The sequence below is a fragment of the Phoca vitulina genome, unplaced genomic scaffold (genome assembly GCF_004348235.1).
Source record: "Phoca vitulina isolate PV1807 unplaced genomic scaffold, GSC_HSeal_1.0 scaffold125, whole genome shotgun sequence".
Classification (NCBI taxonomy): Eukaryota; Metazoa; Chordata; class Mammalia; order Carnivora; family Phocidae; genus Phoca; species Phoca vitulina.
Window position 1 is genome coordinate 376788 of NW_022589828.1, and position 23703 is coordinate 400490.

The 23703-nt window shown below is 45.2% G+C and overlaps 6 non-coding genes across 6 annotated transcripts; 2 read left to right on the plus strand and 4 right to left on the minus strand.

Moving 5' to 3' along the window:
* Positions 1-1247: 1247 nt before the first annotated feature.
* On the plus strand, positions 1248-1336 carry TRNAR-UCU. Its single transcript is given in 2 exon segments — positions 1248-1284; positions 1301-1336. It is a non-coding gene; the product is annotated as a tRNA-Arg (tRNA).
* Positions 1337-9906: 8570 nt separating this feature from the next.
* Positions 9907-10013, minus strand: TRNAL-CAA. The gene is made up of 2 exons: positions 9976-10013; positions 9907-9952 (listed from the first exon to the last, which is right to left on the minus strand). It is a non-coding gene; the product is annotated as a tRNA-Leu (tRNA).
* A 1321-nt stretch (positions 10014-11334) lies between these two features.
* Positions 11335-11407, plus strand: TRNAK-UUU. Its single transcript has one exon. It is a non-coding gene; the product is annotated as a tRNA-Lys (tRNA).
* Positions 11408-15083: 3676 nt separating this feature from the next.
* On the minus strand, positions 15084-15155 carry TRNAD-GUC. The gene has a single exon. It is a non-coding gene; the product is annotated as a tRNA-Asp (tRNA).
* A 6822-nt stretch (positions 15156-21977) lies between these two features.
* On the minus strand, positions 21978-22050 carry TRNAK-UUU. The gene has a single exon. It is a non-coding gene; the product is annotated as a tRNA-Lys (tRNA).
* Positions 22051-23197: 1147 nt separating this feature from the next.
* On the minus strand, positions 23198-23269 carry TRNAM-CAU. The gene has a single exon. It is a non-coding gene; the product is annotated as a tRNA-Met (tRNA).
* Positions 23270-23703: the final 434 nt, after the last annotated feature.

Below are 23703 nucleotides of genomic sequence, written 5' to 3' on the forward strand. Positions count from 1 at the left end.
AAGGAAGGAAGGAAGGAAGGAAGGAAGGAAGGAAGGAAGGAAGGAAGAGAAAGCAAGGAAGGTAGGAAAAGCAAGCAAGAAGAGAAGGAATTCCGACTGGAAGCAGGGCCGCGGGCGCAGACGTCCCTCCCGGGAAGCAGGGCGACCGCTCTCCGCATCTGGCCCCGGGGCTCGGAGCCGCAGGAACTTGACGCGCAGCCCAGCCTTCGGCTCCGGTGAACACGCGTCCTTCCTGCGCGGCGGTTTTGCCGACGGTCGGGTCGAGCTCGGGTTTTGTGCAAGTTTCGGAGTCAGTGACTTCTTCCCTCGAGGCCGCGGGAGGCGGGGAGGGAGGCCGCTCGCCCGCGCTCGCACCGACCGGCGCCTTAAGGCTCCTGACCCCGAAGTCCCCGCACTCCGCGCGCAGGACGGGGCCCGAGTCCCGCGCGTCCGGGTCGCATGGCCCTAAATCGTCTCAGGGACAGCCTGCGATCGCTCCTCTCCCCGGAACAAGTCCCTCCGGATGCGCAGCTCGCCGCAGCTCGCGGGTCCCGGGCCCGCAGACCCTGGACTCCGCGCGCCGGCGTCTCCCCGCCGTGACCGCACCCGCAGGCCGGCCCTCTCCGTCCAGGACCCGGGCCACCTGACCGACGGCCGCTGGAGGAGCCGGGGCGGCTGGAGCGCACGGCCGCGCAGAGGAGAGGCGGCAAAGAAAACCCCCGAGCTGGGACACCTGGCGTATCCCCAAAGATGCCTGCGCGCACCCCAGACTCAGAGGGTCGCAGGGCCGTCGTCTGCTGGGCAGACAACCCACGGAGGCCGCCTCTTCCAACAACAGCACGTTCCAAACGAACGAGAGGGGCCTCCCTTCCGCGAGGGAGAACCCCGGACCGGAGCCGGAGGGGACGAGGGCGACCTCGCCACGTGCTCGGGAAGTCTTCCGACGCCGCTTGCCGGGAGGTCCCCAGATTCCATTTCGCGAAGCCCACGGCCGCGAGCGGGTCGGTGCCTTGGCCGGATGAAATGAGATGTGGTTTTTGATCCTTGATCAAACTCGTCCTTATGTTGCAGAGACAAAGGACAGTGGTCGCCGGGAGGATCAGAAACTCCCCGCGGCGAGTATTGTGTGTTCCCTGCGTTGTCTTGTTTCTGTGTTTCTCGAACTTTCGCAGTGACCGGAGCAGAGTAAGTTTCCAGAAATGTACTGTAGTGATAACCAAATAAATAATCAACGACCTTAGGGCTCCAGCCGGGCGGTGCGCCCCACAGGCTCTGTGGCGCAATGGAGAGCGCATTGGACTTCTAGTGCCGGCAGAGAGAGATTCAAAGGTTGCGGGTTCGAGTCCCGCCAGAGTCGTAAGTGTTTTGTCAAGGAGTGGATCCCCTTCCAATAACTTCCCTGTTCCTCTAAGATGTGGACGTTTTGGCCACAGTCAGCTTCCTCACTTCGGTTTATTTCAACTTCTTCATAAACAATTCCACCTGTGTCTACAGGGGTTCAGAGACCAAACAGAGGGAAAGGGAGCGGACGCGCGCGTAGCGAAGGTTAAGTATTGAAATAAATACTAGTAATTATTTCTTCGTCATCAAAATTAATTTCCAACTTGCTATTTCCCCGACCTTGGGTGGAGACTCGCAGGCAGGCCTTCCACACCGTGTCTGCAAGAATCCTGCGGCGGCCCCTGGAAACCCCCTGGGTCTTCCAGCCGGTGATGCTCAGCCCCAGTCCGCGCGTCCCCTCCCGGCTCCGCCCCCAAAGCGCTCCCGGGTAGTGCAGAGGTTTCAGCTCCGGAAACTTAACTAAAATTTAATGTGCTTGTAAATGAAAGGTGGGTGAGATCTGTAAAAATCATTTCCCTCCCGCCTTTAATTGTAGAAATGGAGATAGAGCCAAAAAATAAGTCTTCTTTACATCCTAGAACACTACTTCCTTAATTCGGCCTACTGGTGCCTAGTTTCAAGTATCCTTTCAGAAATTCTGTCTTTTTATGCATTTGCCGCAAGGGAAAGAAACAGAAGGACTACAGACCCACGGTATTTCGAGCAGTGCCCGCATCCGGCATCGTTCTATGTGCTACAAAGGGAGAATTGGTTGACCCCTACCTTTGCATGTTGAGCATGGGCTCATAAATCTTCCAAGAAAGCCTTTTTCTTGAACCATATCATGTGGTATGGGGGGTTTTCTCCTCCTCAACTTGTACAACAATTTGGCAATGATGCACTCTTTCCCTGTGACCAGCTAGTGTAATGACCAACCTTCTTTAAAATACCACCCACGACACACTCCTCATACCACATACATCACATGTCTAGCAAGTCCGGCAACGGAACGAGGGGGTGGTTTCACAGCCTCTGACCCCTATTTATTCCTGCATAGATTTCTCAGTAAATTAGAATGTCTTACTATGGCTGCAACACCACTTTTGTCTAATATTAAATTTACACACTTCTGGATGATTTCTGTTTTCTCTATGCCGGTGCATGTTTTGTTTATCTAATGGTTATTTCATATATTTTTTTTCTGGTTTTCTAATTTTTGTATAGCAAGAGGACAACTCCCCTAGCTGTTAATCCTTCATGGGTGGAAGTAGAATTTTCATTAAAAAAATAATGTACCACAGAGAACACCAATTATTTTCAACATTTCATAGTACTTTTGTTAGATTTTTAGATTATCTGATCTATATATGGGTCTGTTTAAGGACCCTCTTAATCAAATGATTGATTTCTTTTTATCTACATATTCTATTCCCTATATCATTTTTCTTCATAGGGAACCATTCTAATGTATTAAGTGTTTACATTTTTATTACATTAAAACATGACATGTTTTCTGGGGTGCCTGGGTGGCTCAGATGGTTAAGCATCTGCCTTCGGCTCGGGTCCTGATCCTGATCCTGATCCTGATTCTGATCCTGGGGTCCTGGGATCCAGCCCCACATCGGGCTCCTGGCTCAGCGGGGAGCCTGCTTCTTCCTCTCCCTCTGTCTCACCCCCTGCTCATGCTCTCTCTCTCTGTGTCTGTGTCTCAAATGAATAAATAAAATCTTAAAAAAAAACCAAAAACATGACATGTTTTCTTACAGAATACATAATATTTTGTGCATATCCTTTTTATATTACAAAAATTATACTTTGTATACATTGCATTCTACTTCTGACTTTCTTCCATAACCATCATTATCTTATTTATATGTCATTTAAATGCTGAGCAATACCTCATAGGGTGCATCTACCATAATTTACCTTTTTTTAATGCTTCCAAGAAGGTGTCCTCTTAATTCCTGACACTACACGTAACTCCGCCCAAACATCCACATACACTTCCCTTCAGGGACTTGGACATAGCCCAAGTGACACAGAACTTAGAGAACATGTTATACATATATCTTGATTGGGTTGATTGGTGCCAGATTGCCATCCAGGACGGATGCAACATTTTCAACAAAACTAAGTAGCCACAAAAACCTATCTGTGGCATTAATAAGCTTAGCAATCTAAGAGTTGTAAAGTGATGCCACATCGAGTTCGAATCTCTCATATAATCGATGGCTCTGAGCACTTCCTGGTTTCAAGGTTGTTAATTCTTTCCTGCAAACTGTTAGCCTTGATTGCCTGCTCCCTAACTGCATCTGCTGCTTTTAATTGAAGGTTTACAGGCCAGTCTCATGTATTGATACCTTATCAGTCTCAAATAATTGTCTTGTGATTTCATAATATCATTTTTTATTTTCAGACCTGATAGGAATACCAGAGGCTGCTTTGCTAATGTTAAACTATTAACATCAAGATTAGACATCTTCAAAGATCAGCACAGGTACTGGACATGTGACAGAAACTAGACCCAAAGCCACTGCCTAGACGCCCAGCTGGAAACTCACCTTTCTGTCTTCATGTCTCTCTGTGTGTATCCTCACCACCTTTATATCCTTTTATATGCAAGAACATTGGCCCTTTATACTTATAAATTACTACCGAAGGTCCATCCGGAAGGTCCCCAGCTCAGCGGCGTGCAGTTGCTGGGTGCTCTCTCCCCCCTGGTGGCCTCTGATGGGTAAGCTCTCCACTTGCCAAATGGGGAGAGTCCTTCCAGGGCACGCGTGTGAAAGGGTGGGGGAAATAATGCAGGGGGTGGGGAAAATTGCCTTTTCAGTCCAATTTCCCTGACCTCACTAGAATGGAATCCTATTTTGACCAGTTTAGGTTAATATGTGTAGATGAACTCCATTCCACAAACCACTACGGAGCAAATATGGCCACTTTTTTGGTTTTGCCAAGCAGCTAGATTCACAAGTGAAGGTGTGGGGTTTCTCTGTAGGACGCGGGCCTTGACTCTTTAGATGATAGCAGGAGAAGAAAGAGAATCAGAAAGCCAGATATCAGGGAGAATTGGGGCTTGAACTATCTTTGGGAACCTGTGGGGGGAGAAGCTGACTCTGTCAGTCTCCAAGTTGGCAGTGTCACTCTCAGCCCTACAGCGTGGACACAGAGCTGCTACTGGACCCCAGGACTTCTGACTCAGAGCTCTGAAGCAGCTGCAGATGGATCAGTGGCTAGACAGAGAGTGGTGCTAATAAAAATGCGGTCACAAGGCAGACATGAAAATGTGCCTGCACATCCTGGGGTCTAAAGATAAGCAGTCACAGAGAGGACATCCACAAGAAATCTGGCCGGTCACACTGAGGAAAAAATTGCTTGGCTTTGTTTTTGGGAGTTGGTCCTATTAATGCCACGGTTCTGGGCCATAACTTTATCTTACACCACTCTCATGCACTCCTTTGGGAACTAAAATTACGAGGAAAAGTGACTGATGGGAGAAAGTTCTGGTGATACTTTCCTGCAGGAAAGGGTGAGGTAACTGGATTTGAGTCCACTGTGGAAGAGATGGCCCCAGCTTACGCGCTAGGATAGCAACACATAGTCCACACTTCTGCGGCAGAAAATAGGAAAAAGAATAGGATTCTCTTGGAGAGGAGCAGGACCCTGCAGAATTTAGCGGGAAACCACAAAGGGGTAAAGGATGGCTTCCCAAGAAGTTCAGTCAGCATCTCCTCAGTTTGGACAGGGCACGGGTGCCCTAGGCTCTGGAACCTTGGTCTAATGTCCCTATAACACCTCAGCACTTGGGGAGAAATCGTTGTTGTTGTTGTTTCTCCTTAACACACGTGAGGTGTTAATACCTTGTATTTGCAGAATCCCACTTAAAACCTTACCTACTCTCATCCTTAGGGCATCCTGTCTCTCAGAAGTTCTACTTCAGAGCAGTGCAAATTCATTTAAAATGAAATAAGCTAAAATTATGCATTTGGAAGCCAAGAGGTGAATATGGCTGGTTTGGCACTTGGCACGAGGGAAGGACATCAAAACTGACTCTGGTCTTGGATGTAAACAAAGACTTTGATGAAGAAAGTCTCCTAAGTTTGGACTCTGATAACTAAAAGATCAATAATAATAAAGAGGACCAGCAGAATATTAGATCTACACAGATTTGAAGAAGACACCACAAATGTCTGAACAAGTTTTAGTGACCACTCTCTCTTGGCAAGAAAGGAGCTTCTCTGGAAGGATAGAGAAAGTCTGTGAGAATAAGAAATAAAGCTGGAGAAAATGGTTTTGCCTAAAAAAGGATTTAATAAAAAAGTTTTGAAATGGCTTTGCCCAATTCTATCTGCAATAGTGGACTGTTACTGACTAAAAAAAAAATCCACAAAGGTAACCATAAAGTGGTTATTTTGGGCTCTATTTGCTGACCCATCATCCATAGACTAAGTGGGCAAAACACTCCAAAAAATAAATCCTTCAGTTTCCAATATGAAGTGAAATAACCCACTTTTTAAAAACAAATGAGCATAAAAAAACAAACATAAAAAACAAATAAACATAAAAAACAATATTATAGTATAATCATCAAACTTGCTAAGAGACCAGAATTTAATTTTTCCAACTACTAAAAAGAAATGAAAATTATGTAACTGATAAAAGTACTAATTTGTCACTACAATAGCAATCATATTATACTACGTAAATGTATCAAATCTTTAAAACCTTTTTAAAAAGGATTTTTTATTTATTCATTTTGAGAGAGACAGCAAGAGAGGGGAGGGGGAGGGGGGAGGGGCAGAGGTAGAGAGAGAGAGGCAGGTTCCCTGCTGAGCAGGAACCCCCCCCCCCCCCAGTGCAGGGCTCAATCCCAGGACCCTGAGATCATGACCTGAGCTGAAGCGTCTGAAGACAGACGCTTAACCAACTGAGCCAGCCAGGTGCCCCTAAAAACTTTTGAGGAGCATCTACTATATGCTAGCCTCTAATTTACATTTTAAATATATAGTAACTGAAATTCACTATAGTGAAAGAAATAGAGTAACTGCTTACGATCTTGACTTGACTTTCAATTATATCATTTTTGTGTTTGGAGGCATGATAGTACATTTCATATAAAATTATAGTTAGATAACTAAACAAAGGTCCAACTGACAAGAAGCAGTCCGACCCTGGCTTGGCTCTGATATGTAGGGGTCTGATTGTGTGTGAGGGAATGCAAATATTCAAGGCAGATCCTCTCTAAATAAATAAATAAATAAATAAATAAATAATCACTGATAAACTTACAAGATCAGAAGTTAAAAAACAATAAAATAGGGCGCCTGGGTGGCTCAGTTGGTTAAGCTACTGCCTTCGGCTCAGGTCATGATCCTGGAGTGCCGGGATCGAGTCCCGCATCGGGCTCCCTGCTCTGCAGGGAGTCTGCTCCTCCCTCTGACCCTCCCCCCTCTCATGTGCTCTCTCTCAAATAAATAAATAAAATCTTTAAAAAAAAACAAAAAAATAAAATAAAAACGTTATTGTAGATGGGACTTGGTGAAACCGATCACTTGCCGCATTGCCTGGCACCCGTCATTTATACGGCCTCCAAGCTTCTCAGCGTCTTTCATTTAAAATGCACATTTTATAAACAGCCAATGATTGGATCCTCTCCCTTTTCCAGTCTGACAGTTTCTTGATTTCAGGATGGGATTTAAACATGATGAGGTATTTCAGAGGATGTTGTAGAAATATTTCTGGTACCTGCTGAATATGAGACCGTGTTCTACCTACGTCTCTTGTGATATTTAGCTGTGATACCCTGTAAGAAGGTGGAGACTGGGACTGGAGGCAACATTCTCAGATTCATGATATTTAGTCATTGATTTGTAGGTAGAAAGTCAATGGACTCCCAAGGGAGTTTATCTCACTGTTATTAAGGCCAAAATTAATACTTTAGGCTAAGAAAATTTAAGAATTTCTGGAAGTTTGGCAAGCTTATGTTTGATATTTTCATTTACTCTTTCTGTCTTACCTGAAGAACAAAGATGATGCGGGCAATGGAGAATTTGAGTAAGCATTAATATCCCACGAAGCTCTTTAGTAACAATTCTGGGTAATAGAGAATACATCACTAAATAGGTAATGCAGATCTCACCAGGTAGGGAGGATGAGTCAAACAACAGTTTTGCTATGACTAAAACTGTGGCTTTTCAACAAAAGAATGCTTTGATCTCTATGAAAATTATTTTATATGCATTTTATAAACATTTTATATGCACAAATACACATTTTTATATACACTGTTTTTGTAAATATTTTTATATCTGTTTTTGGTACAATGGTATAAAATTAATTTTAGAATGTGTAAAGAAGGGGTCTTGAGGCTTGACTCTCATGTCTTTACAGTTTTGAGGGGATTACAGTGTAGGCAGGTCAGATGAGCATCAGAAATATCCTTGGCTTTACCTTTAATAATTTCTTACCAATCCTCATTTAAGATTGTAGTCAACTTATCTTTGGAATAGTAGTAAGACTATAGCTCCAGCTAGTGTATTAAGTTAATCAGCACTAGCAGAATGGAAGCTAGAAGGGTCCCTTCTTGTAGTATAACAAATTATTTGTGGAGTTAAAGATTATCCTGTGAGTAGAATCATACCATAAACACTGAGGATGTTGGCAAATCTCCAGGACCTCTGTTTTACATCATAAAGTATACTATGATTGTCCCTGATTGACCATCACTTTATAGACAATTTTTATACCTATCTTTATGCCTGAACATGAATATGTTTTCTTATAAGCTGAGAAGTAAAAGGTCATTGAAATGTATTTATATTAATTTATTTTACTTTATTGTTATGAATTGAATTGTGCCCCCCCATTCATATGTTGAAGTCCTAATCCCCAGTACCTCAGAATGTGACCTTATTTGGAAATAGGGTCGTTGCAGGTGTAATTAATTAGGTTAAGATCAGGTCATTAGGATGACCTCCAATCCTAAAGGGGGAAATTTGGACACAGAGATATATATGCATAGAGGGAAGATAATATGAAGAGATAGAGAGAAATAACCATGTTATTCTCACGGTTTCTACGAGCCAAGGAGGGAAATCTGGAACAGATCTTTCCCTCACAGCCCACAGAAGGAACCAACCCTGCCAACATCTTGATTTTGGAAGCCTCCCCCAGAACTGTGAAATAAACTTCTGTTTTTAAGCCACCCAGTTTGCTTTGTTACAGCAACCCTAGCAAACTAATATGTTTATACATAATTAACCCAGGAAGATTGTTCTCTTTTGAGTTTCAGTCTTTTTTTTTTAAATCCTAAACTTGGCAAATAAAATAATTCTCACAACATTTCTGAGTTAAAGTCTGAAAAATATCAAAGCCAACCTAATTATTTCTATTATTCTTCCTTTTTATAAAGTGGAAGAACAAATCTTTGTGTTATTTGGAAGCCATTCTAGGAAACCTAAAGAATTCTGGTGTAAAAGACATCTTCATGGTTTTTACTATTCTGAATTTAGGGCCTATACTTGGGAAAATCAAGTCAAGATGAATCGTCATGAGAGACAAAACATGAACACAAGTCATAATTTTGTAAAAACAAGCCATGTTAAATAGATAACATGTAAAAACCACAGCAGTAATAACAGTGATTATCAGAAACTTAAAAATAAGTAAATTTTCTCAAAATTGTTGAAAAATATACCAGGAGTACAAAGAGGTCACAGAATGTTTTGGCAATTAAAAAAGAACTTTGGTTAACTTGGCACAAATAACTTGGTAATTTTGCAGAAAAACATTTCTAATTTTGCTCTTTTGCACATATTTTCATACCAGGATTTGTATGTCATTTTCCTGTAAATAAATCAATTAAAAATAACTGTCTCAGACTTTTTAAATCATTTGTACACTGTTTTTTAAATGAATCTTACTATATCTCTATATGCACGCATTTAAATAGACACAAATACAGAATCAGATGTATCTCCAGACATTGCCAAGCGTCCGTGGAGGGTAGGACGGGGTGCAAAGTCACCCCCGGTTGAGAACCACTGTTGTACCCCTTTTGCCTCTCGACGATTTCGTGACACAGAATAGATCACATCCAAACTCTTCACTCCACAGCCCACGCCCTCAGGCTGGCAGAGAGAAGTGATGGGGAGAAAGTGTGCAAGAAGGGGAAGAGGGAGGTCGGTAGGAAACGAAAAAAAGAGGACCAGGCGAGGACAATGGAGAGGGAGGGACACGCAGGAGAAGGGCGGAAGAATGCTCGAGACACCTGTCACTTACTCTCACAGAACAGGTAAAATACTGGAAACAGGAACTTAGAACCCTCACCTCATCTATATTGTACGACCTACATTTTAATACTGACACATTGCTATTATTCCATATAGATGTTTATGAACATCACAAATACCGAAGGAAGAGAGAAAGGAGGGAGGGAGGGCAGGCAAAGGAGAAAGACATCTAACCAGCACCGGCTTGAGGAGGGTGAAGTGCGGGCAGTAATAGGGAGGAAGGATAAGCTTCGGTGTTACTGCCTAAAAAGGAAGTTGTGACTTAATTTTTAAAAAGTTGCAGAATTTGAACACGGCAAGGATAAAAATAGCAGCGTGTCAGAAGTGGGATTCGAACCCACGCCTCCATGCGGAGACCAGAAACCCCGAGCGCGGGAAGCGGGAGCTTGAGTCTGGCGCCTTAGACCACTCGGCCATCCTGACGCACCTGCGGGGGGCGCGCTGCGCTCCGGGCTGTGATGCGCCGCCGGCGGGAGCCCGGCTCGGCCGGGAGCACCTGCGGCCGACTGCGCGCTCGGAGCGGGTCTGCGCGGAGCCCGAGGCTGACGCCGCGGCGCAGGGGGAGGCGCGCAGAGCGCCAGCCCGGCTGTGAGGTTCGGAGCGCACACAGGCCAGGAGGGGGCGGGGGAGAGGGGCTTACACGCCCCCCGTACCACCCGGTGGAAAGTACTGGAACTGCCCTTGCAAGAGGAAGCTGGCGGGCTGGTTTATCTTTCAGGTTAAGTCAAAACGACTAAATGTTTTCTCCCCCGGGTTTACGTTTGTCACAGCGTTTGTAATTCCTGAAATTCTGTGTGATTTACGTAATAACACTTGTACATTATTTCGTGGTAGTTGGCATCGTGGGTACCGCATGAAGTTTATGCATTATTTTCTTCGCATTTGGCCAGAACTGCATGTGTCTTCATGAATAGAAAAACCAATGAAGAACGTCTTAAGTGGTAAGGTAATGCCCGGCTCACGAGCAAGTAGTCCTGGGTTAGACAGGGCAGGGCGGGCACGGCTCCCAGGAAGTGGGCGCTGCGGCCGCCTTTGGGGCGGGGTTTTGTCCCCATGCTCTCTCTCCAGGTGCTCAAAAAATGTTTCATGACCCACGAGCACTATTTCCCCAACTGCCGGCCGTTCGTGTCTTGGAACGAGTTGGGGCTCACGATGAGACGTGGAGGAGAAAGCTAGAGGCGGCCTTGCATTTCCCCCCGTAGCCCTAAAGAACCCAGACACCCCACTTCTGAAACCACCGGGAAAATACCGAAGGGGACGACCGGACTTCATGCCCCGGCCCGTGTCAGGGTTATAACCTTCCTCTTCCTTCTCCACCTTCTCTTTCATTCTCTTGAAGATGCTCCTCGATTACTCCACGATCGTTCCTAAAAGTGGTCGCCTCGTCCCGGTTTCCCCCACGGGCTGGTGAGGGAGCCTGAGCCTCGGCTCTTCAAACAACTGCGGAGTAAATACTGCCCCGAGGGTCCTTCTGCCCAAACCCGCGAATCCCCTTCGGCAATGACTGACTAGCAAGAATCTGCATTCTCCCCCTGGTTGTGCGCATGAACCGGCTGTCGAATGAACGTACAGTGTGGCCGTTACATGATCTGCTTAAGGATTCCATGACCCGGGTAACTGAGCCACACTTTTGGAAGATCCTCGAAGTTCCTGAAGCCTTGGATCACTCCAGCGCTTCCTGGTAATCCAGATTGTTTTATGGAATTTAGTTACTTATAAGATAAATTAATCCCCTTTACCAAGAGCCTGGGTAGCTCAGTCGGTAGAGCATCAGACTTTTAATCTGAGGGTCCAGGGTTCAAGTCCCTGTTCAGGCGTCACGTGTACTTTTTATTTCAGCCACATGCTGAAATAAAAGAGGGACCCTACATGTGGCCCAAATGAAAACTTCTTTACAGACTTTCAGGCCTAATCTAGCTTCATGTAATTATACCTTCAAAGAACGAACTGAACAGGTCCTAGACTTTGCAAGGGAATTTGGAATTGTGGGTGATAGATAAGAACAACAAAAAACTTGTCACAGAATCACTATGAATTCTGCCCTTTTAAAATTCCCTGTCATACTGTGGGGGTGACTCCCTGGAAGGTGGGGTGCAGTTTGATTAGATCCTACCAGAACATAAACTGAGGGTGGTGATTTCTGGGGTTCCTCAGCTCTTTCACCTGATGGTGGTACACAAGTCTTGCCCACTCTTCAAAACGTAGTTGGTAAACTAAAATCCAAACACCTTTTGAGATTGCGTTCGCCATCCACTTTGTGTGTTCATTAAAAAGCTACCCTTCTTGGGGCGCCTGGGTGGCTCAGTTGGTAGAGCCTGTGACTCTGGATCTTAGGGTTGTGAATTCAAGTCCCACGTTGGGTGTAGCGATTACTTAAAAATAAAATCGTAAAGAAAAAAGCTACTCTCCTTCTGAGATTTAAATATGCTGTAAAAGCTCTTGAAACAAGGTTCTTTGCATTTGTTCTCTGTCCAGCACTATAGACTTTTGTAAGATTTTAACTGCGCTTTGGACAAAAAGTCAAGGTTTTCACCTGGTGGGTACTGTGTGTGCAAAGCAAGACTGCATTTGCCTCATCATTGTTTCCCTTATTTCCACGGTCATATATCTGCAGGAGAAGAACACCATGTCTGAAAAGTTGTGGGGGTTTTCCCCTGCCTTAAAATGGACCTCAGAAATCCTCCACCAGACAGGGCAGCAGCAGCCTCTGTATCTAGATGTGCCTGACATACAAATGTCAAAGAGCTCCTCAACAGAAACACGTATTAAAAGATCGAAAGTCTGCTGTTCTCCAGATCGAATTTCTGGCCTGCCCTTCAGTACTTAACGCAGTCGGCGAAAGGATGAGATCTCCTAGATGAGCTGAAGGAATCCACAGCTTCAACATCTCCCAAAAGTGTGGATCGATCACCTAGGGTCTCAGTGCCAGAGCCCTTTATCACTGAGCAGATCACTTAACCTCCACATTGTACATTTGCTAAACGGAGGATTTATGCGCACAATTGCATGGGAAATGAAGGAGCAAAGTTGAGCTCAAACAAGAGCAGGTTCCATTTAGGAGTGTTTTCACTGGAGTCAATCAGGGATTGCAGAAAGCGGGTAGGTGGGCAGAGCAGGGGCCCTGGGACATCATTATTCTTACAGGGCACGAAGAGCAGGACGTGAGGTTCCTTTATGAATTTGAGGAGAGATGAGTCCAATGACTGGAGCTCATTTAATTATTCAGGAAAGTGAAAGATAGGGAAAGAGAGCTGAAGGTCAAAATTACAAGGAGGGCATATGAGTCGGTTTCCCCCCTTTGGAGTTTTCCCTGCACTTTCATAATTGGGATTTTGCAGGTTCTTTGGAGCCAAAAAAAAAAAAAAAAAAAAAAAAGGGATGTGGTGCCCACTTCAGAGGGCTTCTTCAGCTGGAAAAGACCATTTCCCTCAGAACCCACTTCTCACTTTTCAGTAGGTGTTTCCTCTGCTCATTTTCCCCTCCTTCCTTTTCTCTACCTTTCCCCAGCCCCCTCTCCTCCTTTCCGCTCTTCTCTCTTCTTTGCTTCCCTCTCTGTTACCCCTCATCTGCCACCTAAAGTCTCTAAAGGCAAAGTGGAGCAGAATTAAAATGCGTTATCCCCACTGCACCCTTTGGCATTCTGTGGTGACTGTATGATTTGGAGGGGAAACACGAAGTTATTTTTGTTGTTATATGATGGGTAGGTAGGTACATGGTAATCTAGGCTAGATAACTAGGGTTTTTTTTAAAATGCTATACAAATAGTTTAGATTTTATATTAAATACAATAAACATTTGAATATGTTAGTAACATAATCAGAATAACAAATGACAGAGAAATGACTAATGGCTTCCAAACTTTGAGGCCCACTGAGATCACCTGGGAATTTCCAACACCTATTGGAGGCTGGCTCCCACCTCCAGACATTCTACTTTAATTGGCTTGGGTGCCACCCTCCATCAGGGATTTTAGAAGCTCCTATGCGATTCTAATGTACAGCAACATTCTAATGTACATCGAGAGTTTTCCCAAGGGTGTTTGGTTCCTGTGCCACCAACATCTCCATAACTGGAGATCTTGCTAGAAATACGGAATGTCCAGACACACACGTATCTACTAGAGGAGAATGTGCATTTGACAGAATCCCCAGGTAATCCCGAAGCACTTAAAGGGGGAGAAACACTGGCTTACAACACCTCTCTGCTAACACTTCCATGTTTACTCAGTTTGAAACACTATATAACAACTTACGTAAAGGTTCATGTGTGTCAGAAAAAAAATTGTCAAAGTTTTGGAAATGGACAGCAGAAAAGTATTGGGTGTCCTTTCAGTGAAGTGTTGGACATCGTCTGATAGGCTTTTGGAAATTATTTGGTTCTGAGTGTGCACCTGTAACTGAATTCCTGTTTACTAAACGATTCTAGAGTTTTGTATGGTACCAGTTGACTTGTAGATAATTGATAGCAATGCAAATGATATTTGTCCACAGCAATTCAAGTAAATGTTGCCCAACAAAAAAAGATAATTTCAAGTATTGTTGTCCTATAGATTGCTAACCAGTTCCCATTAATGACTCATTTATTAATATCTCCTGAAGACTCATGGGGTAGACGTTGTTATCCTAAACGTGCAGGTGCAGGGAGGGGACTGGGGGGCACAGCACCCTAAGACGTCACCCACTATGTAAGCGACGCAGCCTCAATTCAAACACAGCTCTCCTTGATTCGAGGTGCTTACGGTTTCCGCTACTTTCTCAAAAATAAGTTGAGCTGCTTCATTTTCTTGTCAGCTCTACCGAAGCTCGTCCTTTCCCGCCGCTTCAGTTCGGAGGCAACTCTGAACGGCTACTTCGTGCAGACTTTTTAAAAAATCTATCTTTCCTGAAAGCGAGCTTGATCAATATTGCCTAGAGCTTTGACCGCGACGATGGAGAACCCGTAGGGCCGGAGAGTCTCTGGCCGCAGGGAGTCAGGGGTTCCAGGCCCACGACGGACGCACCTGCCCTTCCTCGGCGCGCGACCTCCCGAGCTTTCTTCTCGCTCCCGCCCCTTCGCCTCCGCCCGGCTCGGTCCCCGAGCGCCCGGCCTGCCCGCTGCGCCGCGTCCGCGCCCCGGATGCTCCAGCGCACCTTCTCGGTCGCCCTACCTGTCCCGGCAGGTGTCCGTCCCTGCCGGCCGCGAGCGCGTCCCCCCGCAGCCCGGCCCGGCTGCAGCGCCTGGACACACGGCCGCGGGGAGAGACGCCCCCCGCGCCCCCCCGACGGTCGGCGGATCGGTTCCCGGCGCAACATCCTGCGCAGTTTCCAGGCGCAGTTTGAACCCGAGCGCGAAGGCGGCCGCGGATCCCCTGCGGAGGCCGGCGGTAAACCGACGCGCGGGACTTCGCCTTAAAACAAGAGATGGAATCCGAGCAGGACGCCCTCGTTTCCAGGGAGCCACCCCCGGAAAGTTTGCTACTCTGAAAAGGGCGGAGGCAAAAAGCGCGCTCGCTCTCTCCCCGTCGGGGAATCGAACCCCGGTCTCCCGCGTGACAGGCGGGGATACTCACCACTATACTAACGAGGAGGACGTGTGTGCGCCTACAAAGTCCTGACTGCAGAGGATTCACACGGTGGGTCCTGACCTTTCCTGTGCACGGAATTCCTGGGACATTCACCCATCTCTACAAGAGTCATCTGTTATAAGATTCTATAAAACAGGTTTCCCAATGTGACTTCGAAAATCTAAAAACGACAGCCCACCAGAGATTAGACATTGCTGTATATGGTTTTATCACTCATAGCAAAGAAATGTCCCTAACAGCAAGAAATGCATTAAACATTTTCAAAAAGCCTTCCCCCCACCCCCCAAAAAATAACTTTCCTCCTTCTTCACTTCAAGTTTATTCCTTATTTTAGATTTGCCTCAAGGGTCACCTTCCCCTGGGACATTTTCTCAGATCACTCTGAGTTAGATGTACTTCCTCTTTTTCGGTTTGTCACAGTAAGAATCGCGTGTGTTATGTATGAATTTCTACATGGAGTACAAGTAAGAGCTTACTCTCAAAATCTATATCTTAGATTTCCCAGCGTTGGCATTAAATGAGTTCTTATTTTTGTATAGCCTTTTAGTTGTGGAAATCCCACTATTAAGAATATTCCTCAGTGAAATTCCAGCTCAGTTAGTTCCACAGGGGGCTTCATGGGAGATAGTCATTGTAGCAACTCAAGGTAGCAAAGAATTGAAGACATACTGGAGGTCAATTACTGAAATGAATGTGTATACTGAGAGAACAATACGTTTCCTACCGCTTCAGAACAAATCACTACAAACCCCAGAAATATGCGATCTCTCAGTTCTGGAGACGAGCAGTCAGAGATCAAGATGTCAGGGGCAAGGCTCTCTCTGAAGGCTGTAGGGACGACGCTTTCTTGGCTTCTTCCCAGCTTCTTGTGGCTCTGGGCAGTCCTCCGGGCTCCTTGGCCTGTACCCATCCCAATCTCTGCCTCTGCATGTCTCTGTGTGTCCTTTCTTAACAAAGACACTAGACACTGGATTTAGGATCCACTGTAATTTAATTTAACTAATCTTAATTTAACTCATTACATCTGCAAAAACCTTTTTCCAAGTAAGGTCACATTCTGAGGTTCTGGATAGACACAAATTTCCAAGGGATGCTATTTAGCCCCCTACAAATAAGAATAAAAGATAAAGTGTTTATGCATAAACTCAGTTGACTGCACCAAAGTATGCACCAAGAGCTGGAAACGTGCTGATTAAAAGTGGTCGTGGCTGAAAGAGTAGGGAGGTGGAAAGGAAGAATATATAGTGCTATGTTATTGTTGCTCGGACTAAAAAGCAGAAGAGATCGTCTAAAGAAAGAGGAGAACAAAGCTCTTAAATGCCACGATGAGGACCGTAACTAACAGTTAAAAATACAAACTTTCTAAAAATATTAAAAAAGGTAAAATGACAAAATAGCCTCTTTTCAAAAGAGACATTAAAGACCTAAATAAATGGAAAAGTATATAATTTTATGGATGGGGGACTTAATATCTCAATGATATCATTTCTTCCTAAATTGATCTATGAATTCAATGTGATTCCAATATAAATTCCAACAATGTTTTCCAAGAACTTGATAAAATTTCCAAGACCTTGCTGTAAAATTATATGTAAGTGTATAGGGCCTATCATATCAAGGACACTTTTACTAAAAATAAGGAGAGGATTGCCAACAAGCTTGCAGAACTTATTAGACACTCCAGGAATTAAAATATTTCAGTACAGTCACTGGCATTGAACCTCAAATTGATTAAACAGGACAGAGAGCTCAGGGGAGATTTGTGTGTTTATGTAATTTGGTATATGGACAGTGGTGGCCTGTGCAGGGCAGAGTCCAAGCTATTGAATAAATGGAGCTAGGAAAAAATGTTGTATTCCCATGGATGGAAGTATGAAATTAGATAAAGAGTAGCACTAGAAAGATCAAGGATATAAATGTCAAAAACAAACTTTAAAACTCTCGGTAGCATGTATATGAATCAATCAGGAATTTGTTTATACTGTTCTGGGTGACGATGTGGAGAAATTTAATATAGTAAATTGGCTACATGAATGATAGAAGAACTGATGTGATCAATGGGACAGAGACTATCTATGTGGAAAACCACAAAAGGTTCAAAGGCCAGGTTACCTGGGAGAACTTGAAACCACAGCAGATGTGCCTAGAAGGCATTTGATGCTTTGAGGAGGTATACAGCTCGGGCCGCGGTGGTTTGTAAAGCCTGCTTTCACTCCTGCTTCTCTCCTCTCATCTCCATCCAGTGCTGAACACTGATTTAAACCCAACCAGAAGCCACCCGACCGAGCAAGTTGGGGAATGCGGCTTCCATGGTCCAGCATCTCTGTGTTATAGAGCACCAACGAGCGTGGGACGGGAATCAATCTGAGCACAGACATGGGAGGGCTGCCCCTTGTGCTACTCATCATCCAACCTCAGCATTTTCCTAAAATTTAACTTACATTCAAAAATTAATGCTCTGTACACATGAAGATATCCTCAAAAGCTTCCAAGAAAGAAAAGCAAAGTACCATCATACCTTTGGAAAGAGAGGGGAATTGGAATGATCCAGACCCCAGATCTAACCACACTAGCCCCGGTTCACTGAGAACTGAAACCAAGGACACTATGCAGCTACTGCGGGAGATGGTGTCCAAAGTAGAAAAAGGGGTAGAAGTTACCTGGCCACTCTATCCCTTTTGTGCTCTAATCTCCCACCAGTGCATTTTATTCACTAAACTGCAGGCAGGTGGGAAGTTGGTTTGGGAAATACAGCCTGAGGAGTGGAGCCCTCTTGATAAAAATTAGTAGAAGGAGGGGGAGGAAAGATGAGGATCCACAGACAAATGAGGGCTACCTCATGAGAATGTGTATTGGAACAGCAAAGACTGGAAAGACTGGTTAAATACGACACAGAAATGCTACAAGGTTCAAGAATGGGTTTGTGCGTATGAAATGAAGTTTCTTTTAATCAAATTATCGCTTAAAAAGAAAACACAAGTTACACTGAGAAAGGTTAACTGCAATTCAAATAATTGAATTGAATTGCAAGAAACTGATGAGAAAAAGAAAAAAAATGTATCAAGAACTCCCACATATGAAAAAGCCAAGCACATCAACCCAATAGAAAAATGGGCAATCAAATAAATAAATAAACTGGAATTCAGGAGAAAATTCAAATGTATAAATCCAAACATAGGTAGAGATGTTCAACGTCATTGCGATACAAAAATGGAAGCCATTCTGCAATAAACTTACTTCCACTTGATAGGATAAAAATGTAATGTACAAAAATAACAACAGCTGGAGAGGATTTGAATAAACAGTATCCCTTTATACATTGCCCAAAGAGACCATGGTGGTTAATTTCATGTGTTACTTTGCCTGGATCACAGGGTACCCAGATATTTGGCTAAACATTGTTTCTAGGTGTGTCTGTGAGGGTGTTTCTGGATGAAATTAGCACTTGAATGAGTGGATTCACTGAAGCCTTTGCCCTCCACAATGTGGATGAGCATCATTCAAGCCCTTGAGAGTCTCCATAGAACAAAAAGGCAGAGAAAGAATTCAGCCCCTCCTGTCTGATTGCTCAAGCTGGAAACACAGATTTTCTTCTGCCTTTGGCACTCCTGGTTCTCAGGCCCTTGGACTCAGGTTGAATTATGTGGAGCAGAATGTTATGGACTGAATGTTTGCGTACCCCCAAATTCATATGTTAAAATCTTGATCTCCAGTGTGATGGTATTAGGAGGTGGGTCCTTTGAGAGGTGATTAGGTCATGAGGTAGTCCCTACTGAACAGAATTAGTGCCCTTTAAAGGAGACCTCAGAGAGCTCTGCTGTCCTTCTGCCCCATGAGGACTCAGTGAGAAGACAGTGGTTTAGGAACCAGGATGCTCTCATCGAACAACTGAAGCTGTCGGCGCCTTGATCTCAGACGTCCCAGCCTCTAAAACCGAGAAAAAAATTTCTGTTGTTTATAAACCACCGAGTCTATGGTCATTTGTCATGGTGGCCCCAGCGGACTAAGACAGGGGCACACATTTTTACAGCTTTGGAAAAACAGTTTGTTATAAGCTCAGATAGTTAAAACATTTACATAACCTAACAAATCAACAATTTGTCTTCTAGGAAGGTACTCACAAGATATACATGCACACTTTGCCTTCTTGAGCTTTGCTTTATTGCTTTTATTGTTTTTTACAAACTGCAGGTTTGTGGCAACCCTGCGGTGAGCAAGTTTGCTGGCGCCATTTTTCCAACCGCATTCGCTTACTTCGTGTCCCCGTGTCACGCTTTGGTAATTCTGACGATATTTCAAACTCTTTTGTTATTATTGTATTTGTTGTGGTGATCTGTGACCAGTGACCTTTGATGTTACATTGTCATTGTTTCTGGGGTGCCATGAACCGCGCCCAAATAAGAGTGAACTTAATTCATCAATGTTGTGTATGCTCTGACTGGCCGGCCCATCCCCATTCCCCTCCCTCTCCTTGGCCTTTGTATTTCCGGAAACACAACAGTATTGGAATTAGGCCAATTAGTAACCCTACAGTGGCCTCTAATTGTTCAGGTGAAAGGAGGAATGGCATGTCTCTCACTTTAAATCAAAGCTAGAAATGGCCAAGGGAGGAAAGCATGTCGAAAGCCGAGACAGGCTGAAAGCCAGGTCTCTTGTGCCAAACAGTGAGCCAAGTGTGAATGCAAAGGAAAAGTTCTTGAAGGAAATTAAAAATGTTATTCCAGTGAATACACAAATGATAAGAAAGTGAAACAGCCTTATTGCTGATATGGAGAAAGTTTGAGTGGTTTGGACAGAAGATCAAACCATTCGCTGAAGCTGAAGCCTTATCCAGAGCAAGGCCTTAACTGTCCAGTTCTAGGAATGTTGTTCCTGAACTATTTATCAAAGTCTATCTTTGCACCTGTGGTTTGAAATGCATTCTCTATCATATACTAGATGTCCTTATGTGATCTGGTTTATTTCTGGACTTTATATTTTATTGCACTCAGCTATTTGTCTATTCATTTGTGAATACCACAATTTGATATATTTAAACATCTAAAAATATTTACATTTCAAGAAATATGATAAACAAACTAAAAACAGCTGACAAATTGGGGGGAGGAGGAGAAGAAGAAGGAGTATTTGCAATGCATATCACAGATAAAGTGTTAATATCCCTAACATAGAGAGATAAACAATTAGCAATTAATTAACAATTAACGATTGAAAAAAATCCAAAACTTCATCATAAAATAGTCAAAAGATGTTAATAGACAATCTTTTTAAAGATAGGAAAAGGGCCCTTATATATATGAATATGTGTCCAAATTCTCTAATAGATAAAGAAATGCAAATTGAGACCAAACTGAGATGCCATTTTTCTGCTTTTAGATTTGCAAAAATTAAAGAGTATGTCAAAGCTCTGGGGAACAGGCAGTCTTATTTATTACTAGTGGGAATACAAATTGACACAACATTTATGGAGGCGAATTTGGGTATATCTAACAAGATTGCATATGCCTTCATCATTTCTTCCAACAATCTCAAATCTAGTGATTTACCCTGAAAATCTACCTTCAACAGAATGAAAATACACACGTGCCAATTTATTTGTTGCAGCATTGTCTGTAATTGCAAACAACCTAAAAGCTCATACAAAAGAAAGTGGTTAAATAAACTGTTACCTCCACATAATGGAGTACATATGCAGCTGTAAAAATATAAAAAAGAACAGGGAAGATCTCTATGAACTGACAGAGCAATATCTAGGATCTATCGTTAAGTGAAAACATTGAGTGCAAATCAACATCTATAGTATTCTATCTTTAGCTTAAGAAAGAAGAGGAAATTTAAAAATTATGTATCTGTGTGTTTATTCAAAAAGAGATACAGGAAGGATAAACCAGAACCTGGAGAGACTGATGACCCACAGAGAGAGCAGGTGGGAGTGAATGGAGAGAGACAGACGGAGGAAAAGCAAGAAAACCATTGGGGTGAGTGACATTTCTCTCAGTATATCTCTCTGCAGAGTTTTGATTTTTAGAATGATGTTATCTTTCATGTGTGTACAAAAATAATAAATAACATAAACAAGGACAGGATAGAGATTCAAAATGGCACACACCTGATTATTTCAAACTAATAATATAACAACAAAGAAGGAGAGAACTAACACAATGAATGTGGGTGCAGCATTTATATTTCATATCATCAGGCTAAAAGTATAAAGAATTACAAAAACTGAATTCACAGCCGCGTGGTTTAACACTCTGCCCGCAGAAACCATGCTCTTGGAGCCCAGGATCAGGGTCTTCAACCATAATCGAAATCCCTGGATAACAGCAGAAACTTTTTAATGTAAAGACAAAAAAGACAGCTAAGGCCATTTCAAAAATGTGTTTGCATATTATGGCTTTTACAACCAGGGGCTTTTGAGATGCTACACATTTTTTTTTGTGTAGGAAGAGTCGGTCCAAAGTGTGAGGAGCCTCAGAGACAACTGGACAGAGTCACTGCTCTCTTAAATTCTTGTCAGGTCCCCCTAAAACGCTCCCCCGCCACTCCAAGATGAATGAATCACGTCAAGGGAACTTTAGAATGGCTGTCTTAGTAATTCCGTCCCTTGTGTATTATTTTTACATTATGCCCTTTTTCAATTCCTCTTGGCAACTTGGGACCATGTTTTAATTACTATTGGGAAGAGGTAATTACTGAAACACTAGAACATAAACCATTTCAAGGATATGCCTTTGTTTTGGCTGTTACGGATACCCCACTCCAGAGGTGTTCCAGGGGAGCTCTGCTTACCTAGACCTTACCGAAATAAAAGGAGCAGTTACCGCCTGAACAGGGACTTGAACCCTGGACCCTCAAATTAAAAGTCTGATGCTCTACCGACTGAGCTACCCAGGCCTCACGCACGGCACCTGCGTTCACTGTATAAATAACCAAGAGCTCCGGGAAGCGCGGGTTACGCTCACGATTTCGCAAACCGCCAGCGTCCTCCCCCCGCGCGGCTCACACCCCCGCGCGGCGCCGCACCTGAGCTTGAGCGCACTGAGCGCTGCAGTGCTTCCTTCCACGGTTACTGGCTGATATTTACTGCGGGAGGGACGACAGGAAAGTGGCTCGAACACGGCGGGATGCCCGGGGGAGGGAGTGAACGTTCCTGCGCGTGAGGACCGCGGACAGGGCCCTGGAGCCGGCGTCCGGGGGCCTCGCACGTCCCTCGCCGGGAGGAGGAAGCGGCTTCGGCACCGGGACGAACTGCAGGAGAGCCAGCCTTCGGTAAGGATGGAGGTTGTGGCACAAGGCAGGAGGCTCGCTTCCTGTTCCCTTCGGGGTTGGGGGGTCCTGGGATGTTGATGGCGGAGCAGCGGACAGACAGACGGGACACCCTCTCGGAGTGGGGCTTCTGTCCGGGAAAGTAACCCCCCGGAAGCCCGCCGCTCTGCAGTTCCGCGCTCGTCATCCTCACCTTCCCTGCACGCTCCCTTCGTGCACCCTCTGCCCGTCTCCCTGCCCCCACGCCTGTCCGACCTCCCCTTTGCCAGTTCTGCCATGTTTGCGCCCACTCGTCCGTCCTTCCACGGCTGTGGACCCTGTAACGCGCCGCCCGTCGCCACCAACGCGCCGGAGTCCGCTTGGATCCACTTGCTCCATTTTTAACTCCACGTCTTATGCTGAGCTGCGTCCTGTCAAAAGGCAGGAAGGCCCAGGCCGGCGGAAAGGCGTGCGGCCTGTCTCGGCAATCTTCGCTCGTTCCGGAGACCCGCTAGCCCCTCTGCAGAGCGAAGAAGCAGGGGAGAGTCAGTGCACATGGACACGAAGGTGGTCGTGGTTTCCGCATATGTTGTGAGCTTTAAAAATGTGAATAAAGACACAATTTTGATAATGGCCGATTTTCAACAGGATCCGAGAGAACAAGAGACGTAAAGCAACAGTGTCAAGGCCGTGAATGTTTGGGACTTGCTTTCGTCGGCCTGGTGTTCTGTGGCAATTCTGGAACTTGAGGGGGAGCAGAGCGTGCGGCTTTCGCGTGGGGAGTAAGAAAACACTGTAGCAGAGGATGGTTTCGATCCATCGACCTCTGGGTTATGGGCCCAGCACGCTTCCGCTGCGCCACTCTGCTGCCCGCTGCCGGCGCCGCTTGGGTCTCGCAGATTTGTCTGTGCCTCAGCACAGTCAGCCGCGGCGCCCGCAGCCCCTTTTCCTCTTCCGCGCCCCGCCCTCCACCCCGCGTCCCCCTCTGGGCGTGCCCCACGCTGCCTTCTCGAACGCGCGGCCTGCAGACTTCTCTAAGACGCCTCTGCAGCCTACTCAAGAGAGCCAGAATCTGGACGGAAGCCCCTGCCCGGGAGCTCGGGGTTCACCGGCCGGGGCTTCCCACACGGATTTCTAGGGGTGGATTCAAAACTAGGACCTCCTGCGCCTCCACCAGCGCATTTGGCAGCTCCGCGACCCCCGCGGGGCGGAGGGCGTGGGGGAAGCCTGGGTGCGGGGCCCGGGAGCAGGGCGCGGCCGCGGCAGAGCGGGGCGGGGGCGGGGCGAGGGCCGGACAGAGGG